Here is a 20,352-nt window from a genome sequence, read left to right as displayed (position 1 = left end):
AACAAACAAAAATGCTTTACCTCTGTAAACGATCAGTCACCCCTATATGTAGTCCTATAGCTCAACGACCTTCAATGCTCTGTAGTTATGCTAAAAGCTTCACATTAAACAAGCCATTCTGACCATCAGTCAGTGGTTCTCCATATCTTTGTTCCTCTTCTGACTCCAGCATAATGTCCCTTTAGAGATTCCTCTGAGAGGCAATCAGGTATGTTCATCCCTCTGGGGTGAAACTCGCTGCCATGTTGACAGAGGTAACCACATTTCGAACCAGCACACACTAGGATAGGAGGAGGCTATCCCAATCCACACAATGGGCCTGAGGATGAGACACTGCAGCACCCTAGGGGTTCTCAGGGATCTCCCTTCTCCCCACTCCAGAAGGGAGGAACCGGCCTCCACCAACACTTTAGGGTGACGGGCCCCAGTAGTCACTGGATGGAATCCTGATCTACCACAATGGAACTATATTAGAAGCTGATGGACTTGCACGCAGCCACCCCAGAGACAAACCCAATGAACAATGCTCCTGTGAGTAACACCTAAGCACTGACCCAGCAGGACCAAAAGAAAGCAACACTGGGTTGGACCAAAACTCTAGACACTCCTCCCCCACGCCATATCGTCACATCAACTGTTCTAGGGGTGAGAAGGGGACACTCAATGTCCAGTGAGCAACTCAAAGGTGTTGTGGACTGGAGGACTCCTGGGTTGGCCACATGCAAGCAAGTACCCTGCTTGCTGTACTATTGCTCTGGCCAGTTCTAAATAAATTTTTCCCAGCACACCAGCAGTGACCCCTGAGCAAAAATCCCCTTCCCCATACTCAAATATCTCCCTTTCAGGAAAAGATAAAACAACAAGTATACTGATGTAGCCACCCCCAAGAGCCAGTTTTCCTGATGTTCTGGTCAGGGAGAGATGAAGAGAAAGGGATTATTTGCAATTGGACATGTGGAAGTAGAAAAAATTATTTGCAGGAGTATTGTTTATTCGGCTATTGATTAAGCTGACTGAAATGGGCATGAATTCCACCGTACTTTTCCCCCTTTTTTTGATAATTTTATTTTTTGAATCGCCCTGAGTGAAGACACAAAACTTTTGGGTTTAAGTCTCGTTCAAACAATGAAGCACCAGTCCCTATACTGTGCCAATTATACCAAAACCCCAAGTATACCCCCATTCTACACCCTCCCCCTAACTGTGGGGGCAGATGATTTCTACATTTCTCTCTACTTTGATTACATTCAATATTTTGACACCAGACCCACCATTATTATATTTGGGATTTAACCCCAGCACTCAGATAGTTCAAAAAGGCAACAGTAGACAATTTGTTTTCTACTGCTGGTTATAAACATGATTTTGTAATTTTGAAATTTTAATAATATGGAGGGATTTCTCCCAATACCTGCTTAGTTCCAGATTTTCTCCTGACTCTCTGGGATCATGGCCATTAAGCAGCTTTATCAGGAGCCAGAGAGGCGGTTCGTGGGCATGATCTAAGCTATTGTTGGGTCGTGGAGGAAAGGGCCACCTCCACCCCCATCCCCCCATCCTGTGAAGCTCCACATATCTCATCACTGCGGGCCCAAATGTGACTTTCCACTGGCCTCTGGAGGATGGTGGCCAGCGAGCCGCCAAGGGGGAGCAGGTGGAGGGACAGCACCACTTCCCTCTGGGGTGGCCCAGGGTTAGTAACCTACTGCAGGGTCCAGACTAATTTCTGCCAAGAGCCGCTGGGTTTTGAGATTTGTCTCTGAATCTTTGGGATCATAGCCATTAAGCAGCATTGATAGCAGAGTGGGAAGGATGTTTGCCTTGCACGGGAAAAACCCGGGTTCGAATCCTGGCAACAATACGTTCGCCTGAGCACTGCCAGGAGTAATTTCTGAGTGCATAAGCCAGGAGTAACCCCATGTGCATCGCTGGTTGTAACTCAAAAAGCAGAAAACAAAATAAATAAATAATACAAACAGTAAATTTTCAGAGGCAAAACCCTCTCACTTGTGCAGACACACCCCAAAGTCCCAACCCCAGCACAGGAGCCAATAAAAATGACCACAAAAGTGTCCCTTTCCTTTCGGGGCTTCCCGTGAACATATCTGGATAAGTGTTGTCTCCAGTCCAAAGGCTCCAAAAAGGGCCCGGCACAGTCCCGAGTAGGGAGGTATAAGATGGCCAAGACCACCACTCTCTGCAGGTCCCTCACACCAAGGCCCAAAGTTCAGGTGCCATCTTCGACCTGGATGTGATCTTGGCTGCAGGGACCCTCAGCATAACGCACCCTCACCCATGACACCTCCACCACAGAACAGCCCCCAATGCAACCCTCAAAAGTTCCACATTCCCTAATACCTAGATATGCAGAACAAGTTTTGAAAAAACAAGCACAAAAATGCCCTACAAGCTGGCGTGTCCTGCCGCTCAAGTTCCCAAACTAGGAGCTGCAGGGTGCTCAAGCCTGTTTCTCCAGCGTGAATGCGCCTGTGTTCAATAAGTCTGAGGCTCCAGCAAAGGCCTTTCCACATTCCTTACATATATATGGTTTCTATCCAATGTGAATTCTCCTATATACATTAATTACTGAGGTCACAGCAAAGGCCTTCCCACATTCCTTACATATAAAGTTTCTCTCCAGTGTGAATTCTCCTATGTACAGTCAATTGCGAGGATGTAGTAAAGGTGTTTCCACACTCCACACATATATAAGGCTTCTCTCAAGTATGAATTCTCATGTGTATAGTAAGGGAAGAGGACAACGTGAATGCCATTCCACATATCTGACACTGATGAGATTTCTCTCCACTGTGAATTCTGCTATGATTCCGAAGGTACTGAGATTGACAGAAGGCCTTCCCACATTCTTTGCAGATATATGGTTTCTCTCCAATGTGAATTCTCCTATGTTCACTAAGTCTTGAGGCTTTAGCAAAGGCCTTCCCACATTCCTAACATATATACGATTTCTCTCCAGTGTGAATTCTCCTATGTTCACTAAGTCTTGAGGCTTTAGCAAAGGCCTTCCCACATTCCGTACATATATACGGTTTCTCTCCAGTGTGAATTCTCCTATGTACAGTAAGTCTTGAGGCTTCAGAAAAGGCTTTCCCACATTCCTTACATATATACGGTTTCTCTCCAGTGTGAATTCTCCTATGTACAGTAAGTTTTGAGGCTTTAGCAAAGGCCTTCCCACATTCCTTACACATATACGGTTTCTCTGCAGTGTGAATTCTCCTATGTTCACTAAGACTTGAGCCTTCAGAAAAGGCCTTCCCACATTCCTTACATATATATGGTTTCTCTCCAGTGTGAATTCTCCTATGTACAGTAAGTCTTGAGGCTTCAGAAAAGGCCTTCCCACATTCCTTACATAAATACGGTTTCTCTCCAGTGTGAATTCTCCTATGTACAGTAAGTTTTGAGGCTTTAGCAAAGGCCTTCCCACATTCCTTACATATATACGGTTTCTCTCCAGTGTGAATTCTCCTATGTACAGTAAGTCTTGAGGCTGCAGCAAAGGCCTTCCCACATTCCTTACAAATATACGGTTTCTCTCCAGTGTGAATTCTCCTATGTACAGTAAGTCTTGAGGCTGCAGCAAAGGCCTTCCCACATTCCTTACATATATACGGTTTCTCTCCAGTGTGAATTCTCCTATGTACAGTAAGTTTTGAGGCTGCAGCAAAGGCCTTTCCACATTCCTTACATATATATGGTTTCTCTCCAGTGTGAATTTTCCTATGTACAGTAAGTTCTGAGGATGTAGCAAAGGACTTCCCACATTCCTTACATACATACGGTTTCTCTCCAGTGTGAATTCTCCTATGTTCACTAAGTCTTGAGGCTTTAGCAAAGGCCTTCCCACATTCCTTACATATATACGGTTTCTCTCCAGTGTGAATTCTCCTATGTACAGTAAGTCTTGAGGCTGCAGCAAAGGCCTTCCCACATTCCTTACATATATACGGTTTCTCTCCATTGTGAATTCTCCGATGTACAGTAAGTTTTGAGGCTCCAGCAAAGGCCTTCCCACACTCCTGACATATATAATTCTTCTTTCCACTATGCGTATTCTTATGTCTATAAAGAGACAAGGTGTGAATAAAGGCCTTCCCACATGTCTGACATTTATGAGGTTTCTCTCCAGTATGAATATTCATATGTCTATTAAGATATGAGGGCTGATTAAAGGCCTTCCCACATGTCTGACATATATAAGGCTTCTCTCCACTATGCGTTTTCATATGTCTATTAAGATCTGAGGGCTGAATAAAGGTCTTCCCACATGTCTGACATTTATGAGATTTCTCTGCTGTATGAATTCTCCTATGTCTAAAAAGATGTGATGATTGATTGAAGGCCTTCCCACATGCTTCACACGCATAAGGTTTCACTCCTGAATTTATATTCATATGGTCATGATGGAGTAATCCTTGACTCACACTTTGTTCTCGGTGCTCACTTTTCCGGGGATGCTGTCCACTGTAGTTTTCTAAGGGAAAACCACAGTACTGAGAACATGGGGAGGCTCCGCCACATTCCTTACACTTAGATGGGTTCTGTTCACAGTGACTATGATTGAGAGTTTGTCGCTGTGAGGGACTCACTATAAACAGTGCTTCTTTCCCTAGTGGCTGCCAGACTGGGGAATTTTGTGACTGTGAACTGAGAACACCACACTCCAAGGAACTTTTTCCAAGGGAGGGCTTCTTCAGAGTGAGGTAGCTCTCGCCATTCTGATCACCCTCAGAAGACAGCCCACACGTCTTGGCATCCTCATGGGGTTGAATGCAGGATTGCTCACTAGAGATATTGTCATAGAGTGCAGAATCAGAGATATTCCACTTGGGTTGGTTGCTTCCCTGTAGGAAGAGCAGAGAAGAATTCCAATTATTAACTTATTCACCGAGTCTTCCTGTCAAAAAACTGAGCCTTCCGATGTGGTTTCTTTTTTGGGGGGGTCACACCTGGTGATGCACAGAGGTTACTCCTGGCTCTGCACTAAGGAGTTACTCCTGGCAGTACTCAGGGGACCATATGGGATGCAGGGAATCGAACCCGGGTTGGTCGCGTGCAAGGCAAATGCCCTAACCGCTGTGCTATTGCTCCAGCCCCAGGTGAGGTTTCTAACATATGCACCACACAAATGTAATTACCTACGTAAGGATTGTCTTATTATAGAATACCTTCGTGTAAATGTAAGTTCGACGCACAAAATTGATGGAAGCAGATTCATAAAATTCTGTGACTTCCCCGCACCTTTAACTTAATGAAGGAATATAACTGGAAATAATTCCTTCTATAGAAAACTGATGCATCCATTTCAAGAGAAAATGAAATACAACCACAGTGGGTTTGATTAAAGCTCAGAGTGGAACCTGTGATAAAGGGGTGAAGATAACGCTGCATCCTCACACAGCTGAGACAGCCCATGTGACTATTGCAAAGCTCTCACCACAAGTGATTGTTTTCAGGATCAACAAAGTTTTTTGTTCTTAATGTTTTGTAGTTTCTATTTATTGGGGGTTGGGTGGGCGGAGGAGCACACCATGCAGTATCGAGGATCAGTTCTGTGTGTCTACGGTGTCTATAAGGAGTGCTGGGTAAGGATCATCCATCCCTGTGCAAAGCAAGTATATTTCTCACTGCACTATCTCCAGGGCCCACAAATTAGCTTTTTAAATGACTATAACTGTCAAGCAAATGAAAACTCAGAGCATTTTTATACATGGTTGATTTCAGCACCTAGTAAAGCTAAGGGTCCTCTACCCCAAGCATCAGGCTTTGGAATTCCTCCCTGCCATTCACAGCCCTCCACCCTAACAATCACATATTTGGTCCACTCCCGCTGGCATAATAATTTATTCCGAATTAAAAATCTTACCAACTCACTCATACTTGCGGACCCCATTCCCAAATCAAAGTGCTGTAATGCCAAATCTTGAATCCGTGGTTTCAGCTCTGAAACTGAACACAACATGCAGTTAAAGCAATTGTCAAAAATGTAGCAAAATGATGCCATGTAGTTGGAGTACATCTCTGTGGTATTCAAAGTCCATAAAATCCTACACTAAAAAAAAGATTAGGTTAGTGGAAAACGGTAAGGATCTTTGCAATTCTACACTAGGTTTTGTTTTAGTTTTTGAGCAGACCCGGTGATGTTCGGGGAACCAGGTTATTGAACAGGTCACTTTCAGGCATTGCAAGGCACTCCCTGCTGTACTATCGGTCAGATCCAAACTAGCTCTGTTATGGTCTTACTTATTCGAAAGCCATGGAAGCAACTTACAGAGTCATTCTGGACAGACATACGATGGGAATGAAGAGGAGTGCGAGTGCGGCACAGACCCATGGATCCAGGAGCCCAAGGCCCCAGCCTCAGCAGCGTGTTTCATACATGCTCAGGACACCCATACACTGCACAGGGCCTGAGCCAGGAAGGGTTCTCAGACACTCACCTAAACACAAGTCTCTCCTCCCTGACCTCAGGGCTCCTCCTTCCAGCCAGGAGATCACCGCAGGCTTCAACCCAGTGTGCCCTGCCACAACAGAGACAGAGGCATGGATAAGTGACAAGGAAAAGGTGACAGGTAAATCCCCGTGTTTCCTGATATAAAGGCATGAACACAATGTCCATTTCCAAAATGCCACATATGTCTAGTTATTTGAGAGGTAAGACCCAAGAAAATACCACAAATACAATAGACCAGGCCTTGTGTATGGCTGAAAGGGTGTAGATCAGCACAGTATGTTGTTGGTTTTTGTCTTGTTTGGGGTCTAACCTGGCAATGCTCAAGGACGACTCCTGACTCTGTATTCTGAAATCAGCACTGCTGGTGCTTGGGGATGACATGGGATGCCGGGGATTTAACCCAGGTGCATTGCTTGCAAGAAAATCACTTTCCTAACCATACTGTCTGTCTAGGCCTAACAGCACATGGAGTTTCCTGAGCCCCTAATGAACTCATCAAGAATTTCAGTAAAACTAAGTGCTTAATAAATCTGGAAATGGCCAAAGGTGGCAAGAGACCCTTATTTTTTTAATCTAAAAATGTATCCAGAAAGAGAGCACAGCAGGAGTTTCTCACAGCCAATCCAGTTGCAATACCCGACATCCCCTAGGGTCCGTCACGCCAGCCAGGAGTGATCCCTGAGTGCAGAGTCCAGGAGCAAAGCCTGAGTCCTGCTGAAGTCTCACAAGAACCATTAGAAGTATCTCCAAGCACTGAAATACGGCAGTGTCAGATGAGTTGAGAGAAGAGATATCAAAGCCCCAGTGGTGGGAGAGATAGTACAGCACATAGGACAGAAGTGCTGCACACACCTGTGGGTTTGATCACAGGCAGCCCATAAGGTCTTGGAGCAAGGCCAGGTGTGGATCCTGAATACACAGGCAGGAATAATCCCTAACCACAATCACAATCACAATCACAACCATCCTGTTATTCGTCGATTGCCTCGAGCAGGCCCCAGTAACGTCTCCTTCGTCCTAGCCCTGAGATTTTAAAAAAAGTCCCATATTCAAGGCTCTTTCAGAGTTAAGAGATTGAGACCCTTCAATATTATTGGTATTTGGCATACTGGGTACTCCACGGGGAGTTTGCCAGACTCTGCCATGTGGGCAGGTTACATTCGGTAGCCTGCCAGTTTGTCCAAAGTAGGAATGAGATGATAAGATGTCGTAAAGGGTGTGATAATCTCTGGATCCTGGCCATTACGTTATTATTATTATCATTACATAATAATAATAATTATTACTATTATTATAATTACTATAATAATTACTATAATAATAATTATTATTACTAATATGTGAATGTAATAATGAAAAGAATCAGGCCGTAATCCTGATTCTTTTTTCCTAATACCAAAGGAAAAAAAGAGGAAGTAAAAACCGTCTGATTTGAGTGCCTGGTGCAAAAGTATTGGGAGTCATGCACCAATGTTTTAAATTGCCAAGAGGTTTCAGTCCATGGTATCCCGGTTTCTGAGCACTCTTAGGAGTCATCGTTTAGCACAGAGCCAGGAGAACTGTGGACTGTGCTCCCTAAACAAAGGCAACAGCAAAGCCAATTAAACACACGGAAGTTTGTGTAGTACACAAAGCAAATTGATTCACCAATGGATGGAACTATTTAAAGGGACCTGAGCGATAACTGGGCAGATAGGGATCTTCCCACGGACACAGTCGAAACGGGTTGATCTGAATCACCCCACAGGGTCCTGCTACTCCACAAGACTGATTCCTAAGGACAGAGCTGAGAGTAAGCCCTGAGTATCCACAGGTGAACCCTAAAAAAAAAAAACAGGGAGGGAACAAACACCTCACGGCTGTTCAACATACCAGCCCGTCAGTCACAGCTACTGTTGGACACACAGCTGCGGCCCAAACCCAGGGAGCCCAAGCAGGTCTGTCCAGACAGGGTTGGCTCCACACTGCTCTCACCTACAGCCTGCAGATGCTGGTAGGTATCCAGCATCACGTCCCTGTAGAGCTTCTGCTGAGAGGCCGCCAGGCATGACCATTCCTCCGGGGTGAAGTTCACAGCCACGTCGTGGAAGGTCACTGCATCCTGAGTCAGCACACAGGGAGGGTGGCAGTTAGAGTCTACCTTAGTCTCATTCCCACTACTGTGAGGCCAAGACCCAGGGTCCTATATTGTCACTAGTCCTCTCCCCTTCGAATGAACCAGCCTCCATGCAGATGCATGGCTGACCGGCCCCAGAAATCACATAAGGCAGCTGGATCTGTGAAAGTGGGAGGATGTTATACAGAAAGTTCTTGGATATATCTGCCTTTCCTGGCAACCTAATGTCCAATTCGAGCACCACTGGTCCAGTGAGCACTGTAGAGAGGATCACCTGACCGCAGACTTGCACGATCCAAAAGACCATCCCTGGGTGCAGCAAAAACGACTGCACGCTCACCGCTGCATCCTCACAGCTCATGACTACTAGGACTAAGAACTACAGTCCATATAGACAACTACTCAGAGTGGTGCATGGCATGTGTGCCTGTAAGAACACACTGCTCAAGACCGCCCCAAATCCCTTGCAAAGAAGGAGAAGGTTCTTCACCCCAACATCTCTACTGGCCTCAGAGATCCTTGGCTCTTTCTCCTTGGGATCAGCGCATGCCCAGAAATCCACACATAACTTTATGTGAATATAAGACTGTATGACTGAGAAGGCAAGGCTCTCCAGAGCAGGAAGGACAAAACAGGGGAAAAATAAGTCCTGGGGTCCAAGTCACTGTAGTTGACAGTACGCAAATGTGGCCAGCACACCCCAGGGCATTCTGATGCCCATCAGTTATGAATCCAGAGAACAGAGTAAAGAGGATGGCTGAGTACACAAACAATGCAAAAGAAAATGAAGCAGCAGGTTGGCGTAACAGGACAGCTGCTCCGGGAACAGCGTGTAGGACTGGCGATCCCCACCATCCCATATGGTCCCACAAGCACTGCCAGGGGCAATGCCAGAGTGCAGCACAAGGATTTATTGTGAGAATCCTTTGCTCTGCACCCCAAATTGTTGATCATTGATTTGCTCGAGCGGGCCCAGTAACGTCTCCATTGGAGACTGTTGTTACTGTGTTTGGCATATTGGATACGTCACAGGGAGCTTGCCAGGCTCTGCCTTGCGGACGAGATACTCTCGGTAGCTTGCAGAGCTCTCCAAGAGGGGCAGGGGCGGAGGAATCGAACTCAGGTCGGCCATGTTGACTGCGTGCAAGGCAAACACCCTACCGCTGTGCTATCACTCCCAAATAAAACAGAAAATTCAAGACAAAATCTTTGGACCTCCAGCATCCCATTGGTTGCCTAGACATGTCAGGAGTGATCATTGAGCACTGAGCTTTGAGTATTCCTCATGCACCGCTGGGTCGGTCCCACAGCCAAATATGGCGTGGTCTGATCGGAAGTCTCATCTTGGAATCCATCCAAAAGAAACTCAAAACAGATCGCCCAGAAAGCCCGGGCACTGCTGGCACTACCTCATGCCATTCTGTCCCTCTACTCCTACCTTTGGACGGTTTATCAGAAGCCGCATCACCATCTTCTCCCGCCACTGTTGTGCTGAGAATTAGCAGGAGGCTCTGTGCAAAGACCTGAAGAAGTCAGAACAGTGAGCACCAGAGAGCAGCACCTCCTCCCACCCCTGATCTCAGAGCAGCCACACCCTCATAATCCCACCTCAGGGAGACAATGGCAGAAGCTCCTGTCTCCGCTGGGGATGCAAATTTTGTTGGCATCTGTGCTGCACTTCAGGATAGGAGCCTGGGCCCAGGCAATAGGAGAGGAAATGACAGCCCTCTCTGGTCCCCGAATTCCTCCCTGAATTGCACAGGAAAATCCCTACAGGCCCATCCTCGGTCTGACTCTGAGTCCCGGTGCTCCCAAGTACTGGCGCCCCTGCAGCTGGCAGCAGTGCTGGCCCCTGGGAACTATAGCCTGGATGTGGCTCTGCCATGGGGAAAGTCACAGGGACATAGAGTGGACAAAGCTTCAGCCACTCTCCTGCAGCAGGGACAAGAACATGCGCCTGTGCACTCTGTCCCGGGGACCAAGATCACTTCTGGGTACAGTTGGGTCAGAGGCAGAGCCCTGCTCTCTCGCGCTGGACCTGAGACCCTATGGGTCCTAATTTACTCTATCCCTGAAACGGAACATCTGCGTGAGCCTCAGCCAACACTTGCTCCTGCCGTCCAAGAATATATTAGAAAACTGCGCAAACAGTTGGTTGAATAGAAAAATAATTCAAATAACCAGGGCATTTACTAGGGACCATAATATGACCTGTCAGGAGTTAAGACCTGAGCACTGTAGATTATGACCAAAAACACTGCAACAAAAAGGCAAATTCGAATCACAAGAAACCAACAGAATTCTTGTGCAAAATAAGAGGGAAGAACATTTAAATAGACAAACAGCAGGTCCTTAAAACTTTGATTTTCTGGCATGGTTTTCCATGAATTATTATTCTCTTTTTCTACAATCACACGTTTTCTGTGTGCATGTGCATGTGTCTGTGCGGGTGCGTGTGCATGTTTTTCTTCTTTGTGTCAGAACCAGCATTGCTCAGGGAGTATTCCTAGCTCTGCACTCAGGTTTCACTCCCAGCAGGTGTGGAGACCAGTGGGATTCAAGAAACAGAACGTGGGTTGGCTGTGTGTAAAGCAATCACCCTACTTGCTGTACTTTTGCTCCGCCCCTTCCTATATAAATTTCTTCCAAAAATACTAGGAGTGAGTCATGAACACAGCTCTTCCCCCTCCCCGCACACTCAAAAATATTCTTTAAAAAATAAACATTAAAAAGCCCTTTGGAGCTGGAGTGATAGCACAGCGGGTAGGGTGTTTGCCTTGCATGCAGCCGACCCAGGTTCGACTCCTAGCATCCCATATGGTCCCCTGAGCACCGCCAGGAGTAATTCCCGAGTACAGAACCAGGAGTAACCCCTGTGCATCGCCAGGTATAACCCAAAAAGCAAAAAAAAAAAAAAACCCAAACTTTACCCTCAGTATTTACCCGGATTCCAGTGGTTGTCTGCTCAAGGAAAGATGAAGAGTCAGGTCTGCCTTACAGCTTGATGTGAAGGACCTGAAATTCATGATCCGGAAAAAGATACACCAGTATTGTTGGACAGGCAGTAATGTGACTTGGGCGTTGGACCACATGAACCGATCAATCCTCTGCATCCCATATGGCCTCCAGCAGTGCCAGGGATAATTCCTTAGCTTAGAGACTAGAGTAAGTCAGAAGAATCTCCGGGTGTGTTCCCACTCCCCCCAAAAATAAAAAGAATCAAAAATAGCCCCCCAAATACGTTTTCATTGGCAAACCTCAGGCACCTGCAGGTCCCCTTCCCCCCAACATACCCCACATAACCCTGGCTAAAACGGCAGACAATGAAGATGACCAGCAAAATATCTCCTGCCATGAAGTGGAGGGGCTGAAGCTCTGCCCCTCAAATCTGGAGATTCTAAAGAAGCTAGGTTAGGGCCGATGGTTCAAACATGGGACTGCTGGGAGGGTTGGTACGGCCAAGACCCGGCTGATTCTCGCATTCAGCCACTATTGCCCCATCCTGGAGCTGGAGATGATCGTGGCCAAACAGGCCCCCGGGATCACACACTCACAGCTGCCACCCCTGAACTCTGAGACAGCCTCCACTGCACCCCCAAAGCTCCGCATCCCCCTAAAGCCTCCACCGCACCTCAGAATATACCTGGATTTCAGAGAACAAGTGAAAAACTAGGGCAAAAGTGCCCCCCAAGCTGGCTCGGCCCCTCAGCTCAGAGTGTGGAAATGGGAAGGTGCGGGGTGCTCACAGGAGGCTGCTCGAATCCTGCCACAAAACCCGCCTTCAGAATCCCCCTTTAAGGATAGAGCGCAAATTTACTTGTCCTTTGGCAAGTACACAACAGCCCCAGTGTCAGTGTCAGGGATGGAAAATGAACTATGACATCACTTATGACATCACTTTTATTTCCATAAGGTGCCTTAAAGAGCCAGAGTCTAGGCACTGAGAACCATTTTGCCTCCTAGGTGAATCCGTACTGCAAGGGGGATGGACTCAAAAAAAGGCATGGAGTGGCAAATGCTGGAGTGGTCGGTCACACACTATGGGGCCCGGGGGTAAGGAGAAGTCCCCTGATCCTGCAGTTGTCACCAAACATTGAACCAAAGATATCTAGACACACAATGTTACCCTGACTCTTGCAAATGATCCCTGAGCTCAGACACAAGAGTAAACACTGAGTACTGTATGCTATGGCAAAAAATATAAGAACAAAAAAAGGCAAATTCTACCGAAGGGGGGGAAATAATGTGCAATGACAAATTCTAGAGTGAAACATTTAAAGAGTCAAATTTCTGGTCCTTAAAAATTCCCTATTCTTGATCTTTCCCTGCTACCGAAACTCTATTGTTCTTTCTCCATTTTGCATCTTTCTTAATTGTATGTGCATATATGTGTGTATATACAAGTGTGTCTTTGTGTGATTTTTGTTTGGGGGCCACAAACGGCATATCCAGGGCTTACTCTTAGCTTTACACTCAGGAATCACTCTGGTACAGAATATATGGGTGCAGGGGTGGAACCTGGGTCGACTGCTTGCATGGTTAAATCCTTACTCACTGTACTATGTCTCTGGCCCTAAGTAAATGTGCTCCTAGCACAGCCAAGGTGAACCCTGAGCAAATGTCCTTACTCCTGTAAAACCAAAACTAAGATAGCAAGATGTTTAAAAAACAAAACCCTTTACCTTTGTTGGATTAGAGTTCTAAACAATTTAGGTTTATCATTGGTCCATGATTTCTCTTCTGCTACAAGGAATTTAGGCTTACTGAGTAACACCCATACCAATGCTCCCAAATCACTCCCATTTCCTTAGTATTCATCTTTAACTTCCAGGTGCTCTGCTTCTCCTATGCATTAATCACCCATTTCCCCTAACTAGAAACTGTGAATTGTAAAGTCAAATTCTTCAGAGATCTCTGGATTTTGTATTTGTGAGTCAAATTTTGACTTTCTATTTCCTTAATGTCCTCTGCAGTTTACTTTAGGCAAATATCCTTTTTGCTCCTGGACAAGGACCAGTGCAGTCCCAGTTGGGAAGATTGTGCTGGCAGGATCGGGATGGCCATGCCCCCAGCCCTCAGCTTTGTAGAGACAAAGGAAGACAATGTTATGCTTTTGTAACTTCAGAGTGATTTGACTCCAGATATTATACACTCCTGGGCATTGTCATATTTATGAGACTTAAGCCTCAGCTACTCTTCTTTCTTAGCACCCAAAAAGCAAGAGACTGGATGGACCCAGGATAGTTGTGAGCTACACTGGCATTAAAAAGTGACAGGTAAGCACCATAAAAAATTTTGTCGTGACCCAAACATAAGTAACTGGGTAAGGATCCTGCTGGGGTTAGGAAGGACTATCCTATCCTGGGGAGTGTAGTCTGGGAGCTATAGGAAATATTCCCAATAGAGACACCCTATAAGCTTAATAGATCTTTTACTGTGTCCATTCAAATTAAACAGAAAGATTAAGTGTCAATTTAGGATGATTGTTTCAATGAATATGAAATAAGCAAAGAAAAAATATGTCCTTAGAGAAAATCCTGCCCTTGAGCTGATCTCTCCTTCTGAGTCAAAGTTTTGTCCTAGAAATTTCTCTTCAGGGAAGGGCTTTACATCCTTTGATTGTACAACCACATCTCTGTGTATTTGCTACCCCTAACTCTGTGGGATGGGGAATAAAGCCTGTGGGAGATGGGTGAAGAGAGGGATAAAGAGCAGTGGGAGACTGGTATAGGTGCAAAGGAGAATGGAATAAGTAGCAACTTGATCACTGTGAGTCCACAAAGTAAAATGTGCGGGTACAGTGAGTCCACAAAGTAAAATGGGGGTCCCTTCCCAACAGAGACAGAGAGACAGGGAGACAGAAAACCACACCCTAAGTGAAAAATGGCCCATTTAATGCAGAACAGCTACCATACTTATAGAACATCTGAGGGGGCATGAGATAAGGACATAGGAGTGACTGATCATTTATGCAGATAAACATTTGTCAGAGGAAATTCTCATTGGGAGATTCACCCAAGGAGACACTCTGTCTCCCAGGGACATCTGCATTGCTTTTATCTTTTCATCTAGTTGTATAATTTATCAATACTTGCGTTGTTTGGATAAACAGAGCAAGAAACAAAGATCCCAACACTGAGTTCTCTGGGCTTTCAGAGCAAATAAGGATTTTAACACTTAATTCTCTGGGTTGTGAGAGCAAGCAAGGTTTTACTGTAAATCCTAGACTCAGTCCTCAGGCCAGTTCAGCTTGTCCTTCCCCATGGGGTTTCTGTTTCTTAAGCTGTAACAGTTTGCATCAAGACCATGCATTTCTGCTTTCTAGAATGTTCCATTTTGGAACCCGGGTAGTTTTGCCACTTGCCCCGGGTCCATCCAAGTCCCACGACAGAACGTCCCTTTTGGGGTGTTAGGAACTACAGCAACTAAAGCATGAGTCAAGTAATGATGACCAAGCAATTATACCCAGGATTAGATAACTTCAGAGTCAATCAACTCCCAAATATTAGGAGCACAGCATTAATGTCTTTCTGGTTTAACCATAGACACTGTTGTATAGTAAGTAAGTAAAGTAAAGTAAAGGCCCTCCCGTTGTTCATTGATTTGCTCAAGCGGGCCCAGTAACGTCTCCATTGGAGACTTTGTTGTTACTGTGTTTGGCATATCGAATATGTCACAGGGAGCTTGCCAGGCTCTGCCGTGGCTGTTGGATAGTAAAAACATAAAAAGCTATAGGGGAAACAGAAAAGTGGGTACAAATACACAGCACTTCAACTACAAAGCAGTACAAATATGAAGCTGAGAATTAAGAGAAAGTTATGGCTCATAAGTAATCAAGACTTACTTTGGGAACTGAGACAATGAGAGGTAAAATACAATGAAAAGGTTAAAGATAAACTTTAACTAAATTAGGGATGTAAGCAAGGACATGATAAGCTTTTCTGGGAGGAGCAAATGTGGAAATTCAGAGATGAAACCTAAAACATTGTTAAGTTAATATCCAGCAGATCACCAAGAGCCTGGCCCCTGTTTCCTTCTTCGATCCTCTGTCACCCTTCACCGGCCAGGGTGGGGATATCAATCATTGCCACCAAATGCACGCAGCTCATGTCCATACATTATTTGAACACAACTCTCAGTACTCAGTGTAACAGCCGCGTTTTGCCCTGATCAGGGAGAGATGAAGAGTCAGGGTGCAATTTTCAACTTGATTTTAGGGTACAGAAATTCTACATGTTAGAAAAAAACAACAACAATGTGGAGTCAGAGAGATAGTAAGCTGGGAGGGGCGCTTCCCTTGCTGACTCAGATTGATACTCAGCATCTCACGTGACCCCTAAAGATGAAAAAAAAAAAAACACAGAGTGCTGCTCCTGAAGTAACCCTGAGCTTCCATAGATGTGCCCAAAATACAACCAAAAATAGCCCAAAATTAAATTTTCACTTGCAAACCGCAACCACCCCTAGATTTACACACACAAGATGGCCCTGGACATTAGGGCTACTAATGAATAGTGACCGAGAGCTACAGTGTCATTTGCCATTCGGGAGCTTCCCCTCTGCCCCTCTAAAATTAACAGTCCTTTCATAGTTTTGGAGGAACCACCGGCGATATGGACGAGAAACTTCTGACTCTGCGCTCAGGCACCCGTCCTGGTGGAGCTCGGAGATCAAACTTGGTGGGCCAGATGGAAAGCAAACGCCCTAACCGCTGTGCTATCTCTCCCGTCCTCTAAGAGAATCTGCAGGTTTTGCAGCATTGAGGTTCGGGCCAAAGCGTCCAGGACAGCGCCCAGCGCAGTCCCGTGCTGGGAGGGTCAGGACGGCCCAGTCCCCACGCTCTGCAGCCCCGGCGCTCACCCCCGCGCCCACCTGCCACTGCCCCACGGCGGAGCTGCAGGGGATCCACAGAACCACGCACTCACACCCGCGACCCCTGCGCCCCGGCACAGCCCCCACTGCACTCACCAAAGCTCCGCGTCACCCACCAAACCCGGTCACGCCTCAGGAACCGCCAGGATATCGGGAAACGGCTGAAAAAGCGGCCTCCAAGGTGGCTTGGCCCCGCCCCTCTGTGCAGAGACCTGGAGGCGCCGGGAGGCCGCTAGCGTGCTGCCACGAAACCGACCTTCACAGACCCTTTCCACGCGGGACAGCCACTTCGCCCCTCACCTGCAGTAAGAAATGGAGGCTGATCAAGCTTCTTGCAGGCAAACATCTAAATGCCCTGCTGTGATGTCACTTCCGGTTCTCCTAGCAGCCTTAAAGAGCCAGACACCAGCTGTGCAGAGAACAACTAGGAAAATGCAGGTAAATGTGTAAGGCTGGCTGGCTGGCTGGCTGGCTGGCTGGCTGGCTGGCTGGCTGGCTGGCTGGCTGGCGTGATAGCACAGTGGATAGGGTGTTTGCCTTGCACACAGCTGGCCCAGGTTGAATCATCTGCATTCTATATAGTCTCCCAAGCAGGGCCAGGCATGCAGAAGAGCCAGGAGTAACCCTTGAGCACCTCTGGATGTGACCAAAAAGAAAAATAAAGTGCACTGTAGTGGAATGGGCTCACATGAAGGAGTGAAGAAGAGGTAGCTTCAGTGTTCAGTCACAAAGTGGGGGTCTGGAGATAGAAGTCACCTAATCCTGTATTGCACCCTTACTCTGAAGCCAGCCATGGAGATGCAGAGAGGAACTTATCTCATAACAACCCAGAGAGACGGAGAGACAGTGGAACAGGAGGAAAGGCTTCTACCTCTTAACAACACAAGAGCAGTGGACTCATGCTTATAAGGTAAACCCCAGGAGGCATTTCAGAAACAATATTTCAAACCAACAGTGCCTGAGGGGTAGTACAGTGGGTTGCCCACATGCCTTGAACTCGGTCAACAGGAGTTCAGTCCCTGACATCCCCAATAGTGGCCGGGAACCACCAGGAGTAACCCTTAAGTACTGTCGGATTTCCCCCAAAACGAAAATACATACTTAAGTACATAAAACACAGCATACAGACCAACCCCCATCATGGAGGTGTGCATGGGGATTAAGGCAGCAAACCACACCGGTCACTTTGCAGCCTGGCTTGGCCTTTTGCACAGATCTACATGGTGTTTACCATTTTGGTGAATATTAGATTATTAGGATTTTACTGCTTCCAAAGTAAAAATCTCAAAACTTTTATCCTCAATGTTTGTGTACAGCGAATGGAAACCTGAATACAAGGAGTGCAGATATGCTACAGCGAATGGAGTGCTTTCTTGCATGCGGCTGACCTGGACAAAATTATGGACAGCACAGCGGGATGTGGCTCCCAGAACAGAACACAGAAAGGCCTGAATAATGGAGGCTTGGCTGTCTATTCAATGTCAAAAGGGTTCACTACATCATCGTGGTTGATGATCCCCTGCAAACCTGATCTCTGAGCCAAGCCAGAGTCACAGCAAAGAATAAAACCATGGTGAGTCTTGACAGTATCCAGCAAAATGCAATTTTGTACCTATTTAATTCGTATTTATTTCCATCCACCTTGCTCTATCACTAAGAACCATTATTTACCAGTTAACTTACTGGGAAGACCAAATGCCAGGACAATGCCATAACCATGGTCCAGGTGATAATCAGCAAGTACATTTCACTTATGGTATTAGTATCACAGGAAGCTTTCACATATACCAGGATTATTTACCTCCTTACTGTACATTTGTATCAATCCCCCACCCACTTGTTGAAAATAAAATTGTTTTACCTAAGGTTCATTTTCTGACTCCGGCCATTGTAATTATGGAAGTGATTGATCCAGAATAACTTTTTTTCATTTTTTATAATGTATTTATATATATAAATATATATATAATATATGGAGTATTTGTGGGCTGGAGCGATAGCACAGCGGTAGAGCATTTGCCTTGCACGCAGCCAACATGGCCGACCCGAGTTCGATTCCTCCAGAGATGTGATTCATCTCTGTCAGTGCAAGGCATTCCGGGGGTGAAGCCTTCAGTGATCTCCTGGCTGGAAGGAGGAGCTCTGAGACATGGGAGGAGAGGCGTGTGTGCAGGTGAGTGTCTGAGGACCCTTCCTGGCGGAGTTCTGGGCACTGTGGGGGTACGCTGAGTGCAAGTGAAAAACGCTGCTGACCCCAGGAGCCTCGAACTCCTGGATCCAGGCATCTGTGCTGTACTCACACTGCTCTTCACTTGTCTGGACTCTCCCTCAATTATGATCCTGCACTTTAGTTTCTTGGCGTTGTTATCATTTATCCTGATGTGTTGGTACATACGATTCACAGCCCTTGGTGTCCCGCCCCTCCACCCCCCGCCCCCAGTCTGTACATTAGCAGCCTGGCTGCACAGCCTACATTGGTCGGGTGCTTGCAAAATATCTTTCGCCTTTTTCTGTAAATAGTGAATGAGTGATCCCGTAACAAAGCTAGTTTGGGCCTGAGTAATAGTATAGTGGGGACTGTGCTTACCGTGCACTCAGCCGACCTTGTACAATAACATGCATCCCATATGTGTCCCGAACATCACAAGGTCTGGTCAAAAAGTAAAACCTGAACATCTTGTGTGGATTGACATGCTGCTCACACGCATCATCTAATCAGATCTTCTGTTTGTTGTGGGCCTGTTTGGATTGTGAGAACCAAGGAGATGTCCTCCACCCACACTGCCTCATTTAACTACATTTCTTTCAATGAGTTCTTATAATGCATATTGCATTTGATTTCAGAACTCAAACCGCAGATTCAGGATTTGACACTGCAGCAATTTGATATGGGAATGGTGTCATTGAGTATGAGTGAGCTGGTAAAATTTGGAACAGATATTATGCCAACAGGATACTCGGTGGACCAAGTGTGTGATTTTTAAAGTGCAGGGCTGGGCACTACAGAGAGGAAATCTAGAGCCTAATGCTTGGGGTTGAGGCCCTTAGCTTCACCAGGTGGTGAAATCATTGCTCAAAACCTAAAGAAATTTCTATTTTTTTCCTGAATCAAAAACTTGATATTTCATTTGATTGAACCTGGAAAATTGTTTCAAAATAACTATTTTGGGGCGGGAGCAGTAGTACAGTGGGTAATGACCCTAAGGGGTGGCAGGGGCCCAATGCTGATCTTGGATTTTGTTTTGTTTTGGGTGATTTTGAAGAGGATGAGCCACACCTAGTGATTCTCAAGGGTTACTCCTAGCTCTGCACTCCAGCATTGCACCTGGTGTTGCTTGGGGGACCTGTGAAATGGCTGCAGCCACCAGCCCTACCCATTGTCCCTGGCCTGATATCCTTCTTGTTCCTCCATGATGCTGCTTTGTTTTCTTCCGTATTTATTTTTGTGCCACATTGGAGGCGCTCAGGGCTTCATCTTGGCTCAGTCCCCTGGGTTCACAACTGATGTTATCAGTACCCCTGGGATGTGCGGGCCCCATAAGTGCTCTGGCAGCTACAGTGACTCAGTACCAGGACGTGTGTTTCACCTCTTTTGTCTTTTCTGCTCTGGAGAGCCTTGCCTGCTGTGTCACACAGTCACATTCACACGATGTTGTGCACAATTCCAGGGATGCTCCGGTCCCAGGGAGATGGAGCAGAGGATCTTTGGGACTGAGTCACTACTTTCCGAGACAGATTTGTGACAAACCTGAACCAGGATTTCTGAGTCCTACAGGCACATATGTTACACAGAGTTCTGAGTACCTCGCTGAACATTGAGTTTCCCTTTTCATTCCTAGGACAAGAGTTGTGTGTATGGGGGGATGCTTAGTATTTGGGGCCACAT

The 20,352-nt window shown here is 46.2% G+C and overlaps 1 pseudogene; it reads right to left on the bottom strand.

The window, feature by feature from the left end:
• Window positions 1-2,633: 2,633 nt before the first annotated feature.
• LOC130022365 (zinc finger protein 208-like) overlaps window positions 2,634-20,352 on the bottom strand; it is a 371,668-nt pseudogene continuing 353,949 nt past the window's right edge.

Source organism: Sorex fumeus, unplaced genomic scaffold (assembly GCF_029834395.1).
Source record: "Sorex fumeus unplaced genomic scaffold, SorFum_2.1 ptg000019l, whole genome shotgun sequence".
Lineage (NCBI taxonomy): Eukaryota > Metazoa > Chordata > Mammalia > Eulipotyphla > Soricidae > Sorex > Sorex fumeus.
The sequence above is the reverse complement of the archived record's forward strand: the minus strand, read 5'-3'. Positions and strand labels throughout refer to the sequence as shown.